Here is a 24,629-nt window from a genome sequence, read left to right as displayed (position 1 = left end):
ACGCGCGCGCACCGTCCGTCCGTTTATTTATTTATTTATTTATTTACTTCCTTTATTTATTTATTTATTTATTCGGTTGGCTGGTCGGCGCAGGCGCCCGCGCGCCGCTTTGTGTGAATGAGGGCAGGGGAAGGTGACGTCACTCGCGAATGTCAACAACGCTGGCTGAGAGAGAGAGAGAGAGAGAGAGAGGGAGAGAGGGAGAGAGAGAGAGAGAGAGAGAGGAGGCGTTTCACTTCAGTACCAAACACAGGAGAGACGGAGAGCTTGCACGCTGCACGGGATCACCGACGCGCGCGCGCACACATACACACACACACACATACACACACACACACACACACACATACACACTCTCGCTCACTCACACAGCTACACGCGCGCGCGCGCGCGCGCTCACACATCAACAGAAGAGAGATATACACGCGCGCGCATGCACGCCGACGGAGGAGAGAGAAAATTAAAGAAGTCCTGAACTTCGCGCTCGGAGGGAGAGAGGGAGAGAGAGAGAGAGAGAGAGAGAGAGAGAGAGAGAGAGAGAGAGAGGGAGAGGGAGAGAGAGTCTGCAGGCTTTGATCTCCCTGCGCGGAGGCTTTAGAGGAGTCTGCGAGGAAGTCATCATGTGAGAGACACTGATTTCTGTGTGAGAGCGCGAGCGGACAGAGCGGGCTGGATTACGAGGGAACGTAAACAGAGGAGAGTTTTCTGAAGGTACGTGCTGTTTCTGCGCTCTTTCCGCGTGCACTGCACTTTCAGCGTGGAGCTCGAGCGGAGCCTCCTGAGCGCGAGCGCAGAAATGCAGTTAGGAACTCGCGGCTCGTGCAGGAAGAGGAGGTGCTGGTGGTCTGTGTGTGTGTGGTGGTCGCGGGGGGGGGGGGGGGGGGGGGGGGGGGGGGGGGTTAAAGCTCTGAGAGAACCTTTTCTTCTTCTACTTGTATTTTTTAATGCAGCGCACTGACCACTGACCAAACACCGTGCACGTGAACGGGGCGCGCGCGCTGGGACGTGGCCGCATCCTGTTGTGCTGTGCGGCGATACAGAGCGGCTGTTTTCGCAGAAGGAGTTGGATGCGTTGCCATCCCGGAGGAGGAGGAGGAAGGGTGGAGGGGTTGTGTGTGTGTGTGTGTGTGTGTGTGTGTGTGTGTGCGTTGGGGGGGTGAGGGGGGGCTCAGGCATGGCTCTTGTTTTCGTGGAGGGAACAGTAGCTGTCACTCGCGGAAGCCCTGAAGCCTTGACCGACCCGAGGGGTCACAAACAGAGCCCTGTGGTCCACTTTCTGCAGTGCCTTCAGACAGATATGATAACTTGGATGATCCGAGATAGATGTTCTAGAGCGCACGTGACATTAAACTGGACCCGTATTAAGTATTATTAGTAGTATTAGTAGTGCGAGTGTTATTATCACTGCTGCTGCTGTTCTTGTTGCTCCCCTACACACTTAACAAAGACCCCACTTCAGTGGTTCTTTAGCAAAGGCAGTGGTTCTATCTAGAGCCATGAGTTATACACAGAACCATTTGCATGCTTAAACTGTGAACTGGTTCTTCAGATTGACGAAGAATGTGTTGTGTGGGGTTCTGCATAGAACCTTTTTGAAAATGGTTCTGTACAGTTTGTAACAATAGCAGAGCCATGTGTGGTGCTACACGGAACCATTTTCACAAAGGTTCTAAACAGAGCCATGTCTTGCATATGGATCAGTGTAAAACCTTTTTGAAAGAGGTTCTGTATAGCACTGATTCCAAGCTTGTAAAAACCTGAGAACCCTATTTGGTGCTGTATTTCAAAAAGTCGCTTTAGTGCTGTATGAAGTTCTACATAGAACCCTCTGAGCACCAGTGTCACAAAGAAACATTTTTGGTGCTTTACAGAACCACTTTCAAAAAGGTTCTATATAGAACCATATGTGTTGTATACAGTTGTGTATAGAACCTTTTTTTTAAACAAATGGTTCCATACAGCACCAATGTCCAGCTTGTAGCCGTAATAGAACCCTATTTGGTGCTATATAGTACCGTTTTCAAAAAGGTTCCATACAGAGCCATATGTGTTGAACACAGTTCTATAAAGAACCTTTGTGAAAATGGTTCCATGTAGCTCCAGTCTCCAGCTTGTAACAATTGAAAGGCCCTTTTCTGGTGCATATGTGTTGCTTATGGTTCTATATAGAACCTTTTTGACAATGGGTCCATATAGCACCAATGTCAAGCTTGTAGCAATTAAAGTACCCTTTTTGTTGCTATATAGAACCATTTTTAGAAAGGGTCTGTATAGAACCATATGAGTCATATATGGCTCTATATCGAATGTGTTGCATATGGACCGGTACAGAACCTTTTTGAAAATGGTTCTATATAGCACTTATCGCAAGTTTGCAACAATACAATACACTCTCCATCAGTCTGAAGAACCATTTCACCATGCGAAGAAACCTCTAAGCAGGCAACTGGCTCTACACAGAACTCATGGGTGTATATAGAACCACTGCCTTTACTAAAGAACCAGTCTTCTGAGTCATTATTCCTGGTGTTGTTGTTATTGTCGCTGCTGCCATCATCACTGTTATCCTCAGTGTTGATTAGTGCTGGCCTTATTGTGCACATGGAGGACGGTCTGTCACTGTGTTTTGTGTAAGTGCATCCCGGTCCAGGCAGCCTGCTGCTGGGGGAATGTGCTTATCCTGCTGCAGCAGAAAAGCAGCTCTCTGCCTGGCTTTGTTCTGCCGTGCACAGCGCTCTCCAACCCGGAGCCACCGCATTACAATCCCCCTCCCCATTAATCCACACAAATATCAGCAGAAATATCTGCTGTGTAAGGGGGGCTGCAGCAGCTCTGTAGCCCGAGGGCACCATTTAAAGCAGCAGAGACCCCTTTTTCTCCTCTGCCCATCTGTCGGAATGTGACACAAATAACAAAAAGCTCTCCTGCGATGAGCTGAACGTAGAGGGGGGGAAAAAAATCACATGTGATTGATGACCGGTGATCAGATTAGGCGTGTGATTAGCCGGAGTTGTGTGGGAGTCAGCGTGGACTCGCTTGTAAACAAGTGAACTGAGCAGCTTAAAGGGGAACTTCACTGATCTCTCCAAAGGTCTGCATGATTACAGGGTTAAAATGTGAACAGAGTCCTGTTGAGCAGTTTGATGTGAAATGCTTTGTTCTGGACAAACTTATAGAGTCGTCGAATTGTTTACAGTGGTGCTGATAGGAACCAGACATCCAAAGCATTTAGCAGCTCTAAAAGCCCCCTCAGAGAAAGTCATCACTTGAAAACTGTGACGAATTTGTCCGACACATCGTTTCGTCTTAGGTTTGTGATCGAGCTTTGGTGTAAGACATACTTCAACCCATTTGCTTTTATTTTATTTTGTTGGCAAAATAGTCCCCAAAGAAAAGTTTTTTTTTTTTTTTCAGTTTTATGACTATTTTATCATCATCAGGATAACATGTGAACTCTCATAAGGCCCATTGTAGGTTCACTGGTGGTTTTGGATAGTGAATAAACTCTGTGTTGTAGACGTTGAGGCAGCAGGTTCCAGTCACCACTGTAAAGAAATCTGAGTTGGCAGGTTTCTCCACAATGAGCCCTTTCACATCCAACCGCCTCGAATGACTGGGTTTACATCTCAAGTACCGAATTACTCTGAAATTTTTGAAAACATTGGTGGAATCCCCCTTCAAGTCTTGTTATTGTAGCGACCGTCGCGAAAAATGAGTCCAAACCTCATTTTATTTGGCCACAGTGAGTCAAACCCGCGCTGCGCCGCTTTGTTTGTGCCGCCTGCAGTGGTAAACAGTGAGCTCGCTCGTTATGAATGACTTGGCTTTGTCTTCAGCTGAGAGAGTGAGTGTAGCATTAGCCTCTGCTAGCCCTTATTTTTACACACACACGCTGCCGTGAGCTACAACAGCGTCTGCTGTGCTGATACAGTGCTCGCCAGCGATGCTCTCGTCACCATTTGATCCGATTATCAGCTCGCGTTTGTGGGCTACACGTTTCTCCGGGACTCGTTGGTGTTGTTCGACATTCGGTTCCCATCCAAAATTGTGCACCCCCAATGCGGTGATGCAGCATTTTACGCCGCGTTATTTTTCCCCCAACTCCACCCGCATTCCGGAAAGGCCCCGCCTCTCATACACTGGGATTGGCTAATGGTTCGTACACAGCGTTCCTGGTTGGCGGCTGAGCTCCCGCCTCGCGGGACAGTATTGGCTAGTAATGAATACTCGCAGAGAAACCCGCCAGTCATAGCGCAGGAGGCGGGACTTGTCGGAAAACGGGTGGGGGGAAATACGACAACGCGTTCCAGCCTGCATTCCTTTGTCTGGCTGGTGTAGAGAGACTGAACTCAACCGCCGTTATTTGTTTCTTTCCAACATTCATAAGCATGAACAGAGAAACTCATTGTAAACAAGCTAATAAAAGCCAATGAAAATAGCATTTTACAAATTAATATATATTTTTAAATTATGAATGCTTAATCATTTATTATTATTTGTTTTTAATGTTCAAGTTTTTAGGGTTTTTTTTTAGTGTTTTTTTTTTTTGTACGCTATGGTGCGCTATGTCTATCTGTCTATCTCTCTATATATCTATCTAGCTATAAAAGGGGATATATATATATATATATATATATATATATATATATATATATATATATATATATATATATATACATATATATGCACACCTTGTATCTCCATTTTTTTGTATGGAGTGTGTAAATTTCATGATGAATGGACCCAAAGAGACGGCCTAAAATGACTTGGAAAAAATTCTGGTTACATTAAATGTACAGTATGTTTTTCTCTTCTCCTATGAAGTTACTATTTTGGTGATACAAGGTTTTCTTCTGATAACAGCGATATATAATGCTTAGTAATTCACCCTAATAAGCATTAATAAACAATTACAGCAAGGAGTACGAGCTTAAAGCATACTGTCCATCTGTCTGTCCATCAGTCTGGCTCTTTCTTTCATTTTAGCATGATCATTTCACAAATGCACCTTTGAAACTGATCAATTAATGGCAAAAACAGTACTACTTTAATCCGTCGGTGCTGTCATGCGTCCTGCCGGGTGAAGAGCTGATATCTGTACACCCATTATAAAGAATGAGCGAGCGAAGGAGAAGCACTGGTGTGAGTTCCACGTTACACAACTCAGCGCTGGAGGCTTATCTTTTGTTAGATCTCCACGTTTGCACAAGCTGGAGCATCGTTTTAGAAGACATTTTTCTTTGCATTGTGCCGTGTGCCATAACTAAGTGCACTACAGTGCAGCTGCGAATGCTGAAGGCATAATTTCTGTCCCGTCCTGCTTGTTTGAATAAGCCCACCAGTGCGCTCTCAGAACACAAGCCCAGGGTATGAAAACATGTTCCCATAGCCGTCCCACGTCAGCACAAAGGCATGTTTGACTGAGCTCCAGAATTTGACAGAGAGAGGGGGAGCGGAGTGTGTGCGCTGGAGCTCCTGAAGTTCAGACAGGGCTTTTGTTGTTGCTCTCTTACGTCGTGTTGGGATGACTCTCATGCCCATTGGCATCATCAGTCACCACTCGGAACCAGACGCTATTATCACCAGCCAGGACCAGCTGTGTGTGCAGCAGTTTGTTTTTATACGGTGTCAGGACACAAGGTCATGTATAGGTCCTATATGTCTTAACTGCATATTAATTATATATTAATCACATATTAATCACACACATATATGTAATTATATATAATTATGTTCCATTTGTTTCACATATACAGTCATGTAAATATATATATATATATATATACATATACATATATAATGTGTGTGTGTATGTGTGTGTGTGTGTGTGTGTGTGTGTGTGTGTATATATATATATATGTATCGCTGCTGTCAGAAGAAAACCTAATATCTTCGTTTTTGTCTTATTTTTCACTTTTTGACATAATCTGAAAATGCATATTGTCCTTTACATTGTGTGTAAATTTCATGATCAAAGGACCAAACGAAACTGTCCAAAATGACTTGGAAAAAATTCTGGTTCCACTGACTTACATTAAAAGTAAAGTAGGTTTTTTCCTTCTCCTGTAAAGTTAAAATCCTGTAAAATCCCATTGGAGTGAGAGGTGAAGATTGTGTTATGTCACACCAAGTGTGTGTATTGCCCTCTCTCTCTTTCTGTGTCTCTCTCTCTCTCTCTCTCTCTCTCTCTCTCTCTCTCTCTCTCTCGCTCTCTCACTTAATGCCTATCAGAGGCTCACCCCCCACTCATTAGTGTCTAATTGTGTGAAAGGATCAGTCTCAGACTTACAAACAAGTCCCAGTTAAACACAGCTCACTACAGTTACTGTGTGTGTGTGTGTGTGTGTGTGAGAGAGAGAGAGAGAGAGAGACAGAGAGAGAGAGAGAGAGAGAGAGAGAGAGAGCAAAACAGAAGCTCAGTGCGTTGTTAGGACATTCTCCAGTCTTAATTTTTATTTGTGAAGTTTAGCTAATAAACAGTAATTTTGCATTAACTTGTACAGACGTGTGTAGATGATGACTTATTTTCTCTTATTTTATCATGGCTGCTTGCTAACTGGTAGCTTTAGAGCAAAAATCTGCCAATTCCAGTCTTGTGTGTGCAAGAGTAATTAAGAGTACGGATGCTAACAGCACTAAAAATAAGCCACTGACAGTCCTCGCTATGAGGAAGCAAAGCCATCAGTCTTACAGAAGCAAAAATGTACCTAAAAAATGTTTTTTAGGTGAGCAGTATCTCCTGATCATCTGTTATATTGTCCAGTCTTTGGTCTCATATGTGTTAAGGAACAAAACTGTCAGAACAAAACCTCGTATCTCCAAAACGGTAACTTTACAGGAGAAGGAACAAACATACTTTACTTTTAATGTAAGTCAATGGAACCAGACTTTTTTCCAAGTTATGTGGGTCATTTCTTTTGGTCCGTTTGTCATGAAATTTATAAACAATGTAAAAGACAGGAGTCATTTTCAAATTATGTCAAAAACAGAAAAGCAATAAAAAAAATTGAGATACAAGGTTTTGTTCCGACAGCAGCCACAAGGACGACAATGTTATGATCGCCGGCTTCCAAAAGAGCATTAGTTCTTAGATATTAAAACAAACACTTGTTCATCTACCTTTTTGTCAATGGATGGATGTTTTGCTCATTCTTTTCCTTTTTTTTAGAACTGAAAAATGCGTTTGCATGGACAGGTGTGTGTGTGTGTGTGTGTGTGTGTGTGTGTGTGTGTGTGTGTCTTTTGCTTCCTCCCAAAGCGCCGTAGCTCAAAACAGTGCAGGTGTCGTTTTGATACGCTGAGCTCTCTCGCTTTCTGTACCAATTAGGAGTCCAAAAGTGCATTGAGGCATCAATTTTGGAACACTGTAAAACTATTAAACAAAGTATGCTCACATTTTGAAAAGCATGCAAGATGCAATGCGAAAACCAGGCTTAGTTTATTGTTTATTTTCTACGATCTACAGTCCAGTAACGTGTAAAGTTCATCCAGTCACATTCGTGCATTCCGTCTTTTGCAGATGATTCAAAAACAAAAAAAGAATCAAATCGTACTGAATCATTTAGTTCTGTCCTAAAGAATCATGATCTAATTGAATCGTTACACCAATATGCAAATTCAGTGCCAATATCTATGCCAATATACATACATATCTGCAGATATCGATGCATAAACGTTTATAAAATTTAGACTTTGGGACTAAATCCACTGGAATTAGCATTAAGGAAAGCACCCAGTCGTAGGTTGAGCGCTCTGCTTTTCCAGACTACAATAAATACATTATCAAATATCAGTATGAAGTAGTGGTCACATCTAAGCATCGACCTCATATCAAAATTTTTATGCCATTGTCTGCCGATACTTATATGATTCTGACATCATATGCTTCCCTAGGCAAAAGCTTTACACCCAGACAGATCTGTGTAGATGTCTTTAACGTTTCATTTCTAGTGCTAATGTAGGCTGTTAACGCATTCAGATTAACAGCACTCAATATTTTCACACCTCAAGCATTAAGCTTCCAAGCTAAACCAGCTTGGTGGAGCAGAGACTACATAACCATTGCTGTTGATGCATAAGTTGGCTCTTACAGTCAATTAGCACATTTCATTTCCACTTTCCAGAATTCAAAACAGTTGATACAGTGGAATTTAGAAAGAAAACAACATTTAGAGGTTTGCAAGTGAGAAAACCCGAGTTTAAATATCCTGTTTACCTATTGAAGTCGAATTTTTCCAAATTCCTGCCTAATTCAGTCTTTGAAATGTAAACAAAGTTGTTCAGAGTGGTTTGATATGACCAACAAGAAGAAACCCTACAGGCTTAGATCTCTCAAGCAGCAATGCTTTGTAAAAAGGCACCATAAAGGGTTCTTTCAGTGATACCATAGATGAACCACCTTTGGTGAAAAGGAGCTTTTTTAGTTTGAAGAACCTCTGAAAGACATACATTGAAAACCCACTTTTTTTGTAGAATTCAACTGCTGAGATGTAAATAAAGTCATGCAGAGTGGTACCAACTCTGATTTCTTTACAGTGGTGGTGATAGGAACCACAAACCATTATCTTTGCTACCCAAAATGACCAGTGAGCCTACAGGTTTGACGATAGTAAAATTGTGGTAAATCTGAAAAAAAGTTTTTTGGGGGTACTATTTTGCCGCGCCCTGCGTGCACCTTAGAGTATAGTGCACTATTTTGCGGCAAAAGCTTTATGCTAGTAGCTTTTTAAGGGTATTAAACTCTTAAGACCTCCTATCAGGTTCCTATCAACACCACTGTGAACAACTCTGGCTAAGATTATCTACCATGGCGCCTTTCATGTCAAACCGCTTTAAATGACTTTGTTTATGTATTTAATGACATACCTATACAGAAATTTTGAAAACGTGAAAAAGAAATGTTGGTGGAATTTCCATGTATGTGCTGTCAGTGACTAAGTACTCTATAGTTTATAGGCATGTTCATTTTTGTTCCAATTAAAGTCAGAATACATACTTCAGCAAGACGTGAGAATATTGTAGAGTAAGAATTTCATTTTAATTGGTTTAAATTACAGCTTGTAAGAATGTCATCAGGTGGAATTAAAGTGTGGTTAGTGCCAGTGTTATTTTGATCAGATAACACAAAAGCAGGGTTAGTCAGTTTTCTATTTCAGGTTATGTTCTGTATTTGTGAGTGTGTGTGTGTGTGGGTGGGCTTAGTCACCGGGTTATTTTTGGGAGAGTGTTGGTGCTGCAGGTTGTTACGGCCTCACACCTAACCAGGTTCTCACTTCTACAGCAGAGTGTGTGTCGTCCTTTACCACATAGTGTCCAAGTGTGCGTATGTGAGTGTGTCCAGAGGCTAAATGTAGCACAAATGTAGCACACATGCTACACAACCTAGAAAGAGTGAGAACCACACACTCATTCAGCTTCTTCCACTCTACTCATTTAGGCTCTCTCAGCTTTGGGGCTTTTGTCCATAGCAAATTACATTAGCAAGCTGCCTGGATGGTCACGCTGGAGTAATTTGGGAGTAGCGTTCTCTGTGGTACTGTGGTAGTATAGCAAGATGTACTGTACTGTGCTGAACTATACTGTGCTGTTTTGCAGTATGCTGTGTAGTACTATGGTGTACAGTGCTATACTATACCATACTTCAGTATGCTGTATGATACTGCAGAGATGGAAGGAATGATCGACTATGTATCGTTATTGGATGATTTTCAGCCCAAATATACAATCTTTCTCCAACTTAGCTGATCCTGAGAGCTGATCAGTGACGTAAAACGAGACATATTTCACCTCAGGCTCCAGAATGTAACTTCTATACCATTTAAGGTGGAGCGGGAAAACTCAAATTAAAAAAGGGACTGAAAGGGGACAGGTGCTCTGTTTCTGCTTGACAGGTGCCCATACAATGTTTACGAAGGGTTTTATGGTCAGGCACTTCCTTTTGGGGTGAATGAACACTGAATGGAGGGATGTATTTGTACATTTCCGTGAATTTAATTAAGATTTAGCCCCATCCTTGATCAGTATTAGTTACTCGCTGATCATGCTGAAAGGTAATCAGTGATTAGTATCAGCCACATAAACACTGATCAGTCCTTCTCTAGTGTACTGTACTGTGCTCTAATGTACTATACTATGTGGAAATACAGTATACTGTGCTGTATTATGCTGTACCTTAGTATAGTGTGTGGATCTACAGTGTACTGTGCTTAACTTATTGTACTTAAGTACACTGTGTGGTACTGTAGTATACCATACTGTAATATATTGTGCTGTGCTGTAGTATACTATGTGGTACCATAGTGTACTGTGTTGTATTATACTGTGTAGTACTACAGTGTACTATACCATACTGTGCTGCATTTTAGTGTACTATATGGTACTGTGTGATACTGTACTGTAGTATACTGAGTAGCTCTAAAATGTTACATGCAATGCTATATTGTTATGTACTATAGTATACTATGTGGTATTGTAGTGTATTGTGTTGTATAGTATACTGTGTGGTAAATTGTAGTATGCTGTGTGGCACTATAGTGTACTATACAATACTGTACTGCACTACATTTTAATATACTGTATGGTACGGTGTGATTCTGTACTCTAGCATACTGTAGTATACTATGTAGTTCTAAAGCGTACCATGCAGTACTATAGTATGCTATGTGGTAATGTAGTGTACTGTGTTGTATCATACTGTGTGATACTATTGTGTACTACACTTGACTGTATTATTTTGTAGTAAACTGTGTGGTTCTATAGTGAACGGTGATGTACTATATTGTGGTACTGTACTATACCATGAGGTATACCATGCTGTATTATATTGTAGCATGCTGCATGGTACTATAATGCACTATACTCTACTGTACTGTATTTTAATATACTGTATGGTACTGTGTGCTTCTGTACTCTACTGTACTGTTGTGTACATTATAGTTCTAAAGTGTACCATGCAGTACTATATTGTAATATACTATGGTATACTATGTGGTAATGTGTGCTATGTTATATCATACTGTGTGGTACTACATTGTACTATATTACATTGTAGTATACTGTGTAGTGCTAAAGTACCATGCAGTACTATACTGTAATGTACTGTGCTGTATCATACTGTCTGGTACTATAGTGTACCGTATTGTACTATAGTGTACCATCCTAGATCATATTTGTTTGTGAACTATGTTGTGGTGCTGTGGTATGCCATGTGGTGCTATAATGTACTACACTGTGCTGTATAATCAGTCATAACCTATCAATGCACAGCAGCTGAAACCAAGCTGAACCGAGCAAGCATTACATTACACACACAGTACAGTTCATAAGGAAATATTTGGGGGAAGCAGGGTTGTCACTGGCCCGTGTTGGTACAAATGAGTCATGTGTAGCTTGGCTTGTTGATACTGAGTTTAGTCTAAATATAACCTACACACTGCACTGCACAGACTACTGAAGCACATAGTCTCTCGTACACACTGACAGGAAACAAATTGATGGTGTTGCACATTAAGCAGAGAACCAAAAAACCAATCTAATGGAGGATCCGGTGAAACCTTCATCAGTTATTAAGTGCAAGGGGTGGAAAATGCATCAGTGCATCTGAAAGTGGTGATACAATCAGTTTTATAATAATAATATTTGCTGTCTATTGTCCACTGTTGTGTAAATAGTCCCTCGTCACATTGAACCCAGTTGATTTGTTTAATGGTGTGCTGGATCATTTCTTAACTGAAATAATTTTTTTTTAGGAATTGAGAGATTGGCACCCCTGTAATACCAAATGTGGGTAGTGTAGTCTAAATCAGTTCTCAATTGAAAGTAATATAATGGCTCATGTAGAAAGAACAGAAGAACAGAAAAGCTACTTAGGAGCTGAGTAACTTCTACAACTGCGGTGGAATTCCAGTAGTACATCTTAGCATCTTAGCACCTTGGCTTGTATCAGCATAGAAACTGAAGAATATTGGATTCTATCCTCCTCTTTAGGGTTTTTTTTGGTCTAAAATAAAATGCTAAATACCCAAAGTGAGAGATGTGGCCAACCTCAAAGCAGTAGCGATGTTATAACCGATAAACAGAATGAAATTAAACACAAAAAGGAATTAATAAGTAAAAAAATATGAATGGCTAAAATTTAACTTAATAGAAAGTAGATTCCTTTATTCACTAAGATACTTGAGTGGTAGAAGAATCATCTTGAATCCAGACCTGTACTCTGCAGAGGTGTAGGTATTTTAAAATATAGAGTAGAAGATAAAAATCTTTCAATATTTTACTTACGTGCTTGTAGTTGAGTAAATATAACTAGTTACTACCCACCTTTGTGCAATAGTCAAGTCTGGATTCAAGACAAGTTCTCGTAGTCTTAGCCTTGCCTTGGTCTCAGCCAGCCTTTTGGCTGTTACCAATGAGCACTCACTCATCCTTGAGCAGCTCAGCACCAAATCTTTGTGTCTGTTTATGCTTTAATCCATTTATGAGATATTTTATTATGATTCTTGTTTTCCAGAAAAAGAAACCACTTTACATTTTTGCCATGTTTATTAGTTCCTGACATCAGAAATGTAGACTCAGAAGTGTTTTACAGAATGTAAGTTAAATTCGATGTAATTCGTTATAATAATTATGTAATTAATATGTAACTACATCATTTAATTAAAATGGCATAGCAAATTGACTCTAGAATTGTCCCAGTCATCTCAAGTGAATGCATAGGGTTACAGCTCACTTTGAAACAAACCCAACAAAAAATTTGTTAGGGATAAGTTTGGGTTTTTTTTGGTGAGGGGGGCCTGACTTGGTTTTGACCAGTCATAGTCTTGGACTTCAGCCCTACTTTCTACTGACAAAGAGTGAACTCAAAAGTGAATTCAACTTCATTCAAATCTAAAAAGAAATATGTACATCAACAGTTTTGCCTTTTAGTTGGCAATATGCTGACGTAAAGTGTTTTATTCATGCAGAAATGATGCGCATACATGAATCGAGCAAAATTGTAAGATTTTATGATTGTTTTCTAATGAATCGTCAATTAAAATTACAGTGAGTTTGTAAATTTACACCCCGTTTATCACTGTTCAAACGATGCCCACCTTTTTACAGGTGTAAGCTTTTTTCTACCATTTGCTTTTTGCTTGCATCACATGGACTGCTCTGTCAAGGCTTATCCCAGGTGAACATACCACAGCTATGCAGTCAGTGTCTCCGTCAACTTCATGTGTGCCAGAGAAATTGTTTTAAGCGCTTGAGCTCGAAAAAAAAGGGAACAAAAAATTCCACGTATTCCTGTACCTTGGCAACCCGTTTCATCATCGGGTTCTTCGGTCCGTGGCCAGCAATAACTCAGCCCAAATGTGCAGATCTGTTTTTTCTTTCTTTCGTTCATTCTTTCTTCCTTTCTTCCCCCATGATCCGTCTTCCCCTTTCTCTCCAGATTGAATTACAGGGGTCCCGCGCCGGTCGGCCCACCGCTAATTTGAAACAAGCCTGGGTGAAGCGGGTCCCAGTTATGCTCCAGACATCAGCGTGACGTTTTGTGCCAAGGTCGTTTTCTTTTTTTCTCCGCCTTCCTCTCACTTTTTTTCCCAGTTCTTTTCCTAATTTTTTTTTTGCACCCCCCCCCCCCAACACCCCCCCCCCCCCCCCCCTTTCTTTCCGGAGGCGAATGGGAAAGAGTCACTCTAGTCCAGCAGAGTGGAGAGTGGAAGGTATTTAAAACAATCAGCGGATTCCTGGTAAGAGGGTGAGATCATTGTTTTAGGGAGAGAGAGAGAGAGAGAGAGTGAGTGAGTGAGAGAGAGAGTGTGTGTATGAATGAGAGAGAGAGAGAGAGAGAAAGAGAGAGAGACAGCAAGGGGATATGAAAGAGAGAGAGATCTAAAGCAAACAAGAGAGAGGTAGGAAGAGAGAAAGGAAAAGAGAGGGAAAGAGATAGGACAAGAAAGAGAGATGGGAGTAGAGAGAGAGGGAAACATTGGAAGTGAAAGAGATAGGAAGAGACCCGGAGAAGAGGAGATGGACAGAAACAGAAAGAGTGAGACCATTTAAGAAAGAGAGGTAGGAAGAAAGAGTGATAATAGGAGAAAGAAAGACAGCAAGGGACAACAAAAGAGAGAAAAAGATGAAAATGGTGAAAAGAGACAAAGGAAGAAAGAAAACGAGAGAGAAAGATAGATTAAGGAAGAGAGAGATATAGGATGATAAAACAGAGGAAGAGAGAGACATAGGATGATGGAGAAAGATAGGATGAGAATGAGAGACAGAAAGAGAGAAAGATGGAAGGAAAGATAAAGACAGAAACGAGAGAGAGAGAGAGAGAGAGAATGAGAAAAGGACAGACGGGATGAAAAATAAAGAGATAGAAAGAGAAAGACAGAATGAAAGAGAGGGAGACAGAATGAGAGAAAGAGATGGGAAGAGAGAGAGAGAGGATGAGAAAGAAAAAGAGGTAGGAAGAGAAAGAAAGAGGGAGAATGAGAGAAATAAGATGAGAGAGAGGAGGAGAAAGAGAAGCTGAATGAGAGAATGAGAAATAGGAAGAGAAAGAGAGAGGAGGAGAAAGAGAGGCTGAATGAGAACGAGAAATGGGATGAGAAAGAGAGAGGAGGAGAAAGAGAGAGGCTGAATGAGGGAACGAGAAATAGGATGAGAAAGAGAGGAGAACGAGAAATAGGATGAGAAAGAGAGAGGAGGAGAAAGAGAGGCTGAATGAGGGAACGAGAAATAGGATGAGAAAGAGAGAGGAGGAGAAAGAGAGAGGCTGAATGAGGGAACGAGAAATAGGATGAGAAAGAGAGAGGAGGAGAAAGAGAGAGGCTGAATGAGGGAACGAGAAATAGGATGAGAAAGAGAGAGGAGGAGAAAGAGAGAGGCTGAATGAGGGAACGAGAAATAGGATGAGAAAGAGAGAGGAGGAGAAAGAGAGAGGCTGAATGAGAGAACGAGAAATAGGATGAGAAAGAGAGAGGAGGAGAAAGAGAGAGGCTGAATGAGGGAACGAGAAATAGGATGAGAAAGAGAGAGGAGGAGAAAGAGAGAGGCTGAATGAGAGAACGAGAAATAGGATGAGAAAGAGAGAGATAGGAACAGACAGAGACAGGATTACAAAGAGAGAGGATGAGAAAGAAAGAGAGAGGAAAGATGAGAAAAAGCGAGAGAGTGAGAGGAAGAGTGATGAATGGCTGTATGAATATCATGCAGTGAATCATGTATGAATGATAAACTCAGTCAGCGCTGGAATAAACAAGTCAAGGCTGTCACTGTTGATCTCTCTGACAGAGTAAGAGGAAATACTGAGTGAACTGGCGCTGCTGAGAGTCTGTTATGGTTTATTTACGTGGTATAGAGGGAAGAAGATAACAGACTTTACTGTGAAATACATCACAACCACACTAATTCAATCACAAGGAAAAGGTTCGTTTACAGTACAGCTAATAAGGCCACTCGGTTGATCTCACAGTGCGACAGACTCATTCCTGGAAGTGAATCTACTGTAAAGAGTGAGATTTTACTGTAAGGGAACACGCCAGTGTTTCTCTGCTGTATCAGGTTACAGTCGATTATCATGGGCAGTGAATTAGATGCACTTCCATGCATTTAGCAAAAGAATAGAAAACCTGTTGACTGAGGTGTGGGAGGTTTGGTGGGTGGGGGGTGCTGGGGGGTTGTTAGGGGGAGGTTGGTGGTGGATGTTTTGGTGTATGCAGAGCAGTTGTGGTACGTAAGCAAAAGTTTGTGCACCCCAGTCAAATAGCATGCTGTGTTGAAAATAAGTAAACATGTCCTCAGTTACTGTTTACTTGCTGAAGATGTTAGGGGGAAAAAATGTGCTTTTTGGAAATAAATTCATACATAAGCATCAGCGTCACTATTTACGTTTGTCTAAGAAACACACTCAGTTGTGTCTAAACTAAATTTTATATTGAATCAGATTTTTCCATTTTTTTATTTGACAGCTTTTGATGGCAGTCTGTGATGCTTACTCTATTCCTGCGTTCCTAAGAAGCAAAACAGTCGTCCTGCATTATACATAAATAGTTATAAAATAATCATTTTAAAAATGTTGATTCAAAAGGCAATACAAGCTAATAGGCAGCAGCTGGTTCCTATTGGCTTTTATTATAGTCAGTTTGAGTCAACAGGTTGGCGTTCTTTTCTAAGTCCAGGGAAACACTTGACCACATGATCCAGACGCAGCAGATAGGTTGAGAGATGTTTAGAGAGTTTTCCTTTAATGCCTTTTTTATTTCTGTTTGTTGATGTTGCTTATCGTCGCTCTTGCATCTGTAAAATGGTGAATTTGCAGGAGACTTTAACTTGTGAGAGAAGATAAGGTAACAGTCCAATCAAGTGACTGCGGATCATCTTCGTCGGTCTGTCCAGCATAAAATTTTAACACAATTCAAAGAGAAACTGGAGTTCATTATTTTTTTTAATTATGCAAAAAAGTAGCAAACCAAAAGGGTTAAAAAATGTAAACACAAGGTTTTTAGGGACAGTAATGATAGTTTAATGACCAGGGCTTTAATGCATTTACACAATGCATTCAATAATTTGTGCACAAGTTTCTGCAAAGGTTTGTGCACCCCTGGTCAAATGACATTTTTTGTTGCATTAAGTCAAAATAAGTGAACACACACTCTACATAGAACACACGTCTGCACACTGTAATACACAGTCACTGTTTATTCGCTGAATTTAACATGTTGGGGGGAAAAATCAAGCATAAATTGATGAGTGTGCAAACAGTTTGGGTGCATTTTGTATTTTATGCTTTATTTCTTTTCCCAGGATGTGAAACTCAGCAAATACATAGATATTGCATTAAAAATATCAGACAGAAAATGTCATTCAAACATTTGCATTCGACTGTTTGTGTTTATATGAATTGAAATGTTGCTGCGATTAAAAATGAACTTACTAACCTTTCAGGTTAGGTTGTGTTTGTTGCGGCAGGCTGTGTGTGTGTGTGTGTGTGTGTGTGGCGGATGATCTCTGCCTGTTTCTGCAGTTTTGGGTAAACTGGTGATTTGTGAGGTAGCGGTGGTGGTGGGGGGGTGGCGTAGGGGGGTTGAACAAAAACAAGTACATTGTGGTTTTACTCTTTTTGCAGCTGGAGGTGTGTGTGTGTGCGGGGGGGGGGGGGGGGGCGGGGGGTCTTTGCATGTATTTCTTTGTGTGAGTGTGGGTGGGTGGGTGTTTGTGTGCATGTGTTTTGTGTATGTGTGTGTGTGTGTGTGTGTGTGTGTGTGTGTGTGTGTGTGTGTGTGTGTGCATGCATCCTGTGGGACTGGCGCAGGTGGCAGGGGGGAGGGGTTAGAGGCAGGCGTGGAGGCTCATGACCACTTCCTGATTCTGAAGTACAGTAAGTCTCTTGGCTTGCATCCAAGTGCGCTCTCAGCGCTGCCTCAGCTCTGCTGCTATTGGCTGATCTGACGTGGTGTGGGTCGCTGAGCGTGTCTTCTTCTGCTTTGTTCTTGTTATTGTCATACTATGCAGAGGTTTTGTATGTACGGCACTGTGTATAAGACAGAGACCGTCCTTTATTTATTTCATTTCCAGTCAAAATGCTGAGCTTGAGGAGATATTTCTCAAGTGTCTCAAGTGCGAAATTATGCGAAAAACAGGAGTTTCCTAAAGCGGGGTTAAGAAAAAAATAAAGACATAGAGAAAACAATACCTGGTAGACCACCAAAACCATCCCCATTAGATAAAAAGCAATTATCTTTGTCTTTGAAAGAGAGGAGAAAATCAAGCTGCTTCGGATCGGAAAACATCCACAGGTGTTTCTCTCCATCCTTCCACTGTGAGAAGACGACTCAGCGCTATGGGTCTGAAAGGATGTGTAGCTGCTGAGAAACATTTGAAAATTAAACAAGCTGCTGGTGGAGATCTCTGAACAGTCCAGACCTCATGGAGACCCCACGGAGCATGTTTGGGAATACTTGCAGAAAATGCAACCAACTTCTAAGACTTTTAGATGTGGAAAAATATCAGAATTCTTTGAGAAAAGAAAGCAAGACTGCTGAAACGAGCTGAAGCTGTAATAAAGACGAAGAGTGAACACATTAGATACTGAAAAAGTGTCTGTAGTTGTCTGATAAATATGTCTTCTGGTTTTTCTGACACTGAAAAATGAATAACTTCTACTTAATGGTTTTGGCTGTAAATTATATGGATGAACCCTTGATCTCTGACTTTTGCACAGTATTTTGCTTCTTTTTTGTTTTGCAACAGCTTCAAGTGCATCAGAGTACCTTCCTTGAAAAAAAAAAAAAACAATATATATATATATATAATGTAATGTTGGTTATTTAAAAATAGTGGTAAAACTTTTTTTCTCACCATGCATGTATCTCTAGATTTAGACAGACAGACAGACAGACAGACAGACATACAGATAGATAGACAGATAGATAGATAGATAGATAGATAGATAGATAGATAGATAGATAGATAGATAGCAAACGTATTACTGTGCACTATTTAGAGATGCATGAATAGAAGATGTATAATAATATATACTAATATACTAAAATATACTAATATCTTACAAAAATACAAAATCTTAAATTATTGTAAAACAGTATATTTGGAACAATTTTGTGTAAAAAGGTGCTATTAGGTGTCATTTAGAAGCATTTACGCCATAAAATCTCAGGCTTATCACATACTAAGGCTTATTAATTAGTAACTGCAGGGACTTCCGTGCAAAGCTCTTGAGCTATTCTTAGGTTATAAAAGTGTGTAATAAAAATTTGGGCCAATGCATTTAAGGGGTTCAACTCTTAACACGTTAGATGTCTGGTTCCTATCACCACCACTGTGAACAAAGTCTAGAATGGTACATTTCAGGTCAAAGTAATGACATTGCATGCAAAAATTAACCTTTAATGGAAACATATTGAAACTGTTCGCCTAAAAACGAGAGTCGGACGGGTTTCAGGGGCTGACGACTGCTGACCTCACAACAAGTGGGCGAAATGTGTGGGATCTGAAGTTATTCCCGAGACACTTGCAGTTATTTCCTGAGAACATTTGTAGCTAATTTTATGTAGTAAGTTAATAGAAACAAAAAAAGTGTGAAAACATTTTGATGAATCAACACAGAAGTTGAAGAGAGCGAAGAAAGGATGAAATAATGACTTAAAATAATAACAAAGGATTTGATCGCTGTTCTTTGAGCTGAAGGCATCCTGTTTGTATTTGCTTACTGTCAGCAGCAGACCACTGTGGTTAACGCTCATTAGTCGCATTGCCTTTTTTTCGGAGTGATTCACTGGAAAGAGAAACATAGAATTAAGAGAACACGCTGTGAGGTCGAGGGAAATTTTGTTTTGCAGGCCATAAGCACACCTCGAGTTTGGAATGTACTTTGCTTTGCCTGAGGAGGGAGAGGGATCCTCAACCTGAGACTCTAATGGCCTGAACCGCAGACCTCAGCGTTGCAGAATGTTTTGTGCGTATGTCACAGAGCACAGTGACCACAGTGGTCAGAGTGACCGAGCTTTTATGAATGGATCTTTAAACGCATCCGACCGCCCAGCGCTTGAAGAGAGAGGTGATTTATCTGACAGGAGAGGGCTCATACTGAGGCCGGGGCGGATTTATAGAGGGGTAGACACACAACCCAGTCAATCACTCTGACCTCAGGCTAGTGTCAACAAGGGTCAGCGCTCAGAGGGCAGTAAGTCCAAGCTAATTGAAGATTGTCTTTGTCACCTAAAAGACTTAACACCTGCCCACATCAAAGGAAAATTAGACCATAGAGGTTAGAATTAGCACTTCACATTTTGCTACAGTATAAAAATGAAACATTTAGTATTTTAATTAATAAAAAAGCGCCTTTTTTTTTGTATTTTGTTTGCATTTTTTCCTTGGGGTCCAAAAATGAAGTGAAAAATTCATTTTCCATCTGGAAGAGCTGGCTGTTTTTTGTTACTGTGCTTTTAAAACTGATATATGTAAATGAGCTCAGTTCTCATTGAAAAAAGCATTCAGAGGTGAAACACTGCTTAGAACTTCAGTGTGAATGGGTGGGGCTAAACTGCGATAGGCTGAGTCCGGGGGTGTATGTAAATGAGCTTTTGGTGACATCACAGAAACAGTGAATTCAAAATATGCTGCATAGCTAAGGCTCCATACTGCATGTACCAAAGATTGAATCGAAGCAGATAAGTAGCATTCAGAAAAATCGATATTTTCAAAATATACTAAATAATAAGTTGATAAGTCATAATAAAGAGTTCAATTACTAGAAATAATTCAAATTGGCTAAAAATTGGCTAAACTGACTAAAAAAGATTGACATATTTCACAAGTGCAGTTTCACTATCACTTTTTGAAATGCCTTCACATTAATAATAATTAGAACAAGTGCTTGGACCCCTAATAAACAACTTCTAAACATCTAATAAACTAAAAATAAATGACTAATGTCAGTTCTGTCAGTGTTCATTTTACAGCAGCCTCATATTTCTCGCATGATCATATTTTGAAATTTCTTTTTTGGCATTGTTAGTGATGATATGCGGCAGGAAGCACTGTTGTTTGTGCTGGTGTGTAAAGGTCGTAGATAACAGGCAGGACTTGTTTGGTCATAGATAACGGACAGGATTTGTTTGTCCACTAATATTGATGCAGACTTGCAATAGAGTAGCCCTTTCCACTCATGTTTAAGTTTCCCCAAAGCAAATAGTGCTTGTACGCTGTGGAATGATAACCTTTGCATCTCTATGTGTGTCCTAATGCCTATTTCTATTCAAAGCCTTTGCTTTGATAGCATCTCAACGTCCAGTTTGCTTAAATAAATACAGAATTTAAGAATCATATGTAGAAATAAATAAATCACTCCAAAGTAACGTTTATTGAGCTGAACGTCAAGCATAATCATTTCAACTCCAGGTGGAGGTTAGTTTTTACAGTTTTTACAGGTTATGGGCGTAGCGGTACATGTTTTTAGATTCAATACGATTCTGATTCAATTTGATTTTCATTGTTTGTTTGAAATGTCTTGATTCTATAGGATGTAATTATGTACAGCATAGAATTATTTTATTTCAAGACAAAGATGCAAAGTAGCACGTCCTTATAAAATAGTGGTAACTGAGCTGTAAACAAGACAACAACGTGAACTGCCCAATTTAAAACCTCATATAGTACAATGACAGTATGAGAGAATCTAGGCCTCCCAAGTGAGACCATCTAAGGAAGGGCTGCCAAAGTGGGGCCCACCATAACGTTACCCTAACTCCACCCCCTGCCCCGCTGAGAGAACAAAACTATTTTTAGACAACACAGTTAAAAAAGATGCTTCTTGAAGGAGCACTGTGAGTTCTGTGTAGAACCATTGCATGTTTGAGACCCAAGCTTGACATAAGCTTGTACTATATAGAACCATATACAACACATTCTCAGTTAATCTGAAGAACCATTTCACCATTTAATTAAGCATTAAAATATAAGTTCTATACAGAACCCATTTACTGATTTATCCTTTACTGAAAATCCCTTGAAGAATCTTGTAGATTTAATTATTTTCCAAATTTTATTTTCAAGCAATTTAGTAACAAACTATAATGTAATGTTCTAAATTACATGCTTGAAAACTCAGTATGAAGCCTGCCTACCTTCTTTGTTGGTACATTGTACTGTCTTTTTGGCCCTCTGCCCATGACAAGACAAAAGTCCCCGAAGAAAAAATGTTTGGGCACCCCTGCTTTAAGCCGTCTAATGCTGCGTTCACACGTTTGCCCTGAAAAAACGTCATTCAGCACCTTGTAGCGGTACTCGGCCGACGGCGGCACAAAGCCACGTAAACGGCATGGTGACTGCAGTGCTGGAGAGAACAGATAATTATCAGAGGAAAGCTTTTGCAGTATTTGTTTATTGGAGGTGGAAAAAGGCAGGTGGATGCTCTATATCTGTATCTTTTTGTATAATACTGGGTTCATGTGGAACTCAACAAGAAAATGGCTCTCAAAAAAAAAAAAATCTACCTCCGGTTTCACTACAGTTGATGGCAAAAATTTAACTCTTAACAGAGGGTTCCGCTTCCCGCTTGCAGCAGCAGAACTTTCCATCGCAGCTCTGTTAAAAACAATAGAACATCCAGTTTTCTCTCGTCCATCTACCGCAAACATGTGAATGCAGCATAAGTGTTGGTACTGTCATTGGGAGATTATGAGACGGTCCCCAGTGATGCCACAGCCATCCGTATCTAGAAGTCCAGGTGAGCACGATTGGCCTCGCACTCTCTGTGTGGGTAGGATGGTGCTCCGTCTTCCCCATCACCCAGTGTGATGCTAGCCAACGTGGACATCTGTTAGCCTGAAAATATGCCCATTGTTATGCCATTAGTGCACGTTACTGTCGGAACAGGACCATGTATTGACCTTTTTTAATCATTTTTCAGTTCTTAACATAATTTGAAAATGCCTGTTGGCTTTTACATTATGTGTGACTTTCATGATGAACGGACCAAAAGAAACAGCTCAAAATGACTTGGAAAGAAGTCTGGTTCCATTGACTTACATTAAAAGTAAAGTATGTTTTTTTCCTTCTCTTGTAAAGTGACCATTTTGGAGATACAAGGTTTTGTTCTGACTGTAAGCGTGTTTCAGACTGGTCATATTTTTTTGAATAAGGCACAATACAGGGCAGCCAATCAGAACAGAGCTCATTTACACATTGTGTTCTTAGAAGCACCACGAAAACTCTGTGTGATAAAACGAGCTTGAAAAATGGTCCTGTACAAATGAATGTTGGTACATGGAACCATATGCAGGCTGCAAGTTGATCTCAGAGGGAAAATGAAGAAACAGACGAGACAAATGTAGGACATAGGCCTCTTAATGTTAACGTGAACACCTTGCTTGCTCATTAGTTTTTGCTGTATTGAAAAATGTGTCATATCAGAACACAGCTGCATTGTATCGAATCAGAGTATGAGTGCGAATCATTCCACCCCAACTCTGAAGGAAAATAATGATGCATTCAGCAGACGATTGAATACCTACATATACAAAGGTGACTTATTCTTTTTTCAGTTTTATTATGATGTACAAAGGATTCAGGAGGTGGAGAATTACCCGTCTACTGTGTGATCTCTGTAGTCATTTAGGGGACAAATACGCAGTTTATGAGCACAGACGTGCTTGATTAAAAGAGGAAAGGAAGTTATGATGGAGGTTTATCGTAGATGGAGGTTGGGGTGGGGGCTTTGTTGCTGTGAGTCTTAGAGGTGGAGCTCCGAACTGCAGATCAGAGACGTCTTCCCGGCAGACGAGACCTGTGACACTCAGCCAGGTCAGACTCACAGGCTGCCAGTCATGAGCACCACACATACACACACAGACACTGAGGTGCATCTCCACACGTGCTAGTGCTGCTGGAGCTGTCACTCAGAGCACCCCTCAGAGCGGCCACTGTGAGTTACCACCATTACTTTCGCTTTTTATTCAGCATTTTGATTGCTCTGGCCACGTGTATCGCGCTTGCCTATAATAATAATGGATAATGAAGGATAGTTGGCTTTTACATACTTACAAGTTTGTTGTCAGTGGCCTCTAAAGCGCCCTGGCTGAACTAGGATCAGTTTTAGGCCTTTATGCTCTGCTGTCGTTAGAAAAACTCTTGTACGTTTAAAGATGATAGTAAAAAGTTAAGGATGATGAACTTGTATTATTTTAATTAACCTGTAATTTTGTGTAAAATTTAAGCCGGAGTAATTTATTGCATTTTTATGGGTCCATTAATCCGCAAATGTTGCATTTTTCCATAAAAACAGTGACAAAAACATAAAAAAGGTGTAATTACACGGATAGCGGGCCTAATCTTGGATCTGTATTCTTCACTCTTAAAAAGCAATGGTGCTAAAAGTGTTATTTGCATGATACCACAGAAGAACCACTTATACTAAAGAAGCTTCCAATACAAAACATGTCTAGGAAGAACCCTTAAATTGATTTAAAACCTTGGGAGGGTTCTTTAAAGGCAAATTTCACCAATGATTTAAATTCTCTGCATAATTTAATGGTTAAGATGTAAGCAAAGTCGTTCAGAGTGGTTTTATATGAAATGTTACATTCTAGGGAACTTACCAAGTGAGAATGGTTCACAGTAGGGGTGATAGGAACCAGATGTCTGAAGCCTACTTCACAGAAAACTATTGCATGAAATGGTTATGAATATGCTGTTTGATGCCTGAAACTTTCTTTTACAGTTTTTTTTATTCTTTTTCAGATAAGATTTTGGCCTAAAATGCATTTCTTAAAAGCCAGAGTTACATGCAGGGCTTTTAAAGGAAAACTGTCATGAAAGAAAACCATTTTTTCCCAGATTTCCCACTATTATCTTTCATCAACATTATACATAACAACTGATGTGCAGGCTTAATGGTGGCTTTGAATAGTTAAAAAAAGACTATATTGGTGTTTTACATATCTTGACCCCTGGTTCCTATCACAACCACTAAAGAAATCTGAGGTTCCTCTACAATGAACCGTTTCACACCAAACCACTCTGAACAACTTTTTTTATCTCTCAACCACTGAATTCTGCAGAAAGCGTGGTGGAATTCCAATTTAAACCTTTCAGAGGTTCAAATCTCTCTATAGTATCACTCAAAGAAC

General features: G+C 40.4%; 1 protein-coding gene across 1 annotated transcript in view; it reads left to right on the top strand.

Annotated features, from left to right (window-relative positions):
• Positions 1-262: 262 nt before the first annotated feature.
• bach2b (BTB and CNC homology 1, basic leucine zipper transcription factor 2b) overlaps positions 263-24,629 on the top strand; it is a 152,994-nt gene continuing 128,627 nt past the window's right edge. The window contains exon 1 of the mRNA XM_037537637.1: positions 263-711. The gene's annotated coding sequence lies outside the window, so the exon portion shown is untranslated. The remainder of the gene's footprint in view (positions 712-24,629) is intronic.

Source organism: Pygocentrus nattereri, chromosome 4 (genome assembly GCF_015220715.1).
Source record: "Pygocentrus nattereri isolate fPygNat1 chromosome 4, fPygNat1.pri, whole genome shotgun sequence".
In the NCBI taxonomy this organism is placed as follows: Eukaryota; Metazoa; Chordata; class Actinopteri; order Characiformes; family Serrasalmidae; genus Pygocentrus; species Pygocentrus nattereri.
Note: the sequence above shows the minus strand (reverse complement) of the source record. Positions and strands in the feature narration are given on the sequence as shown.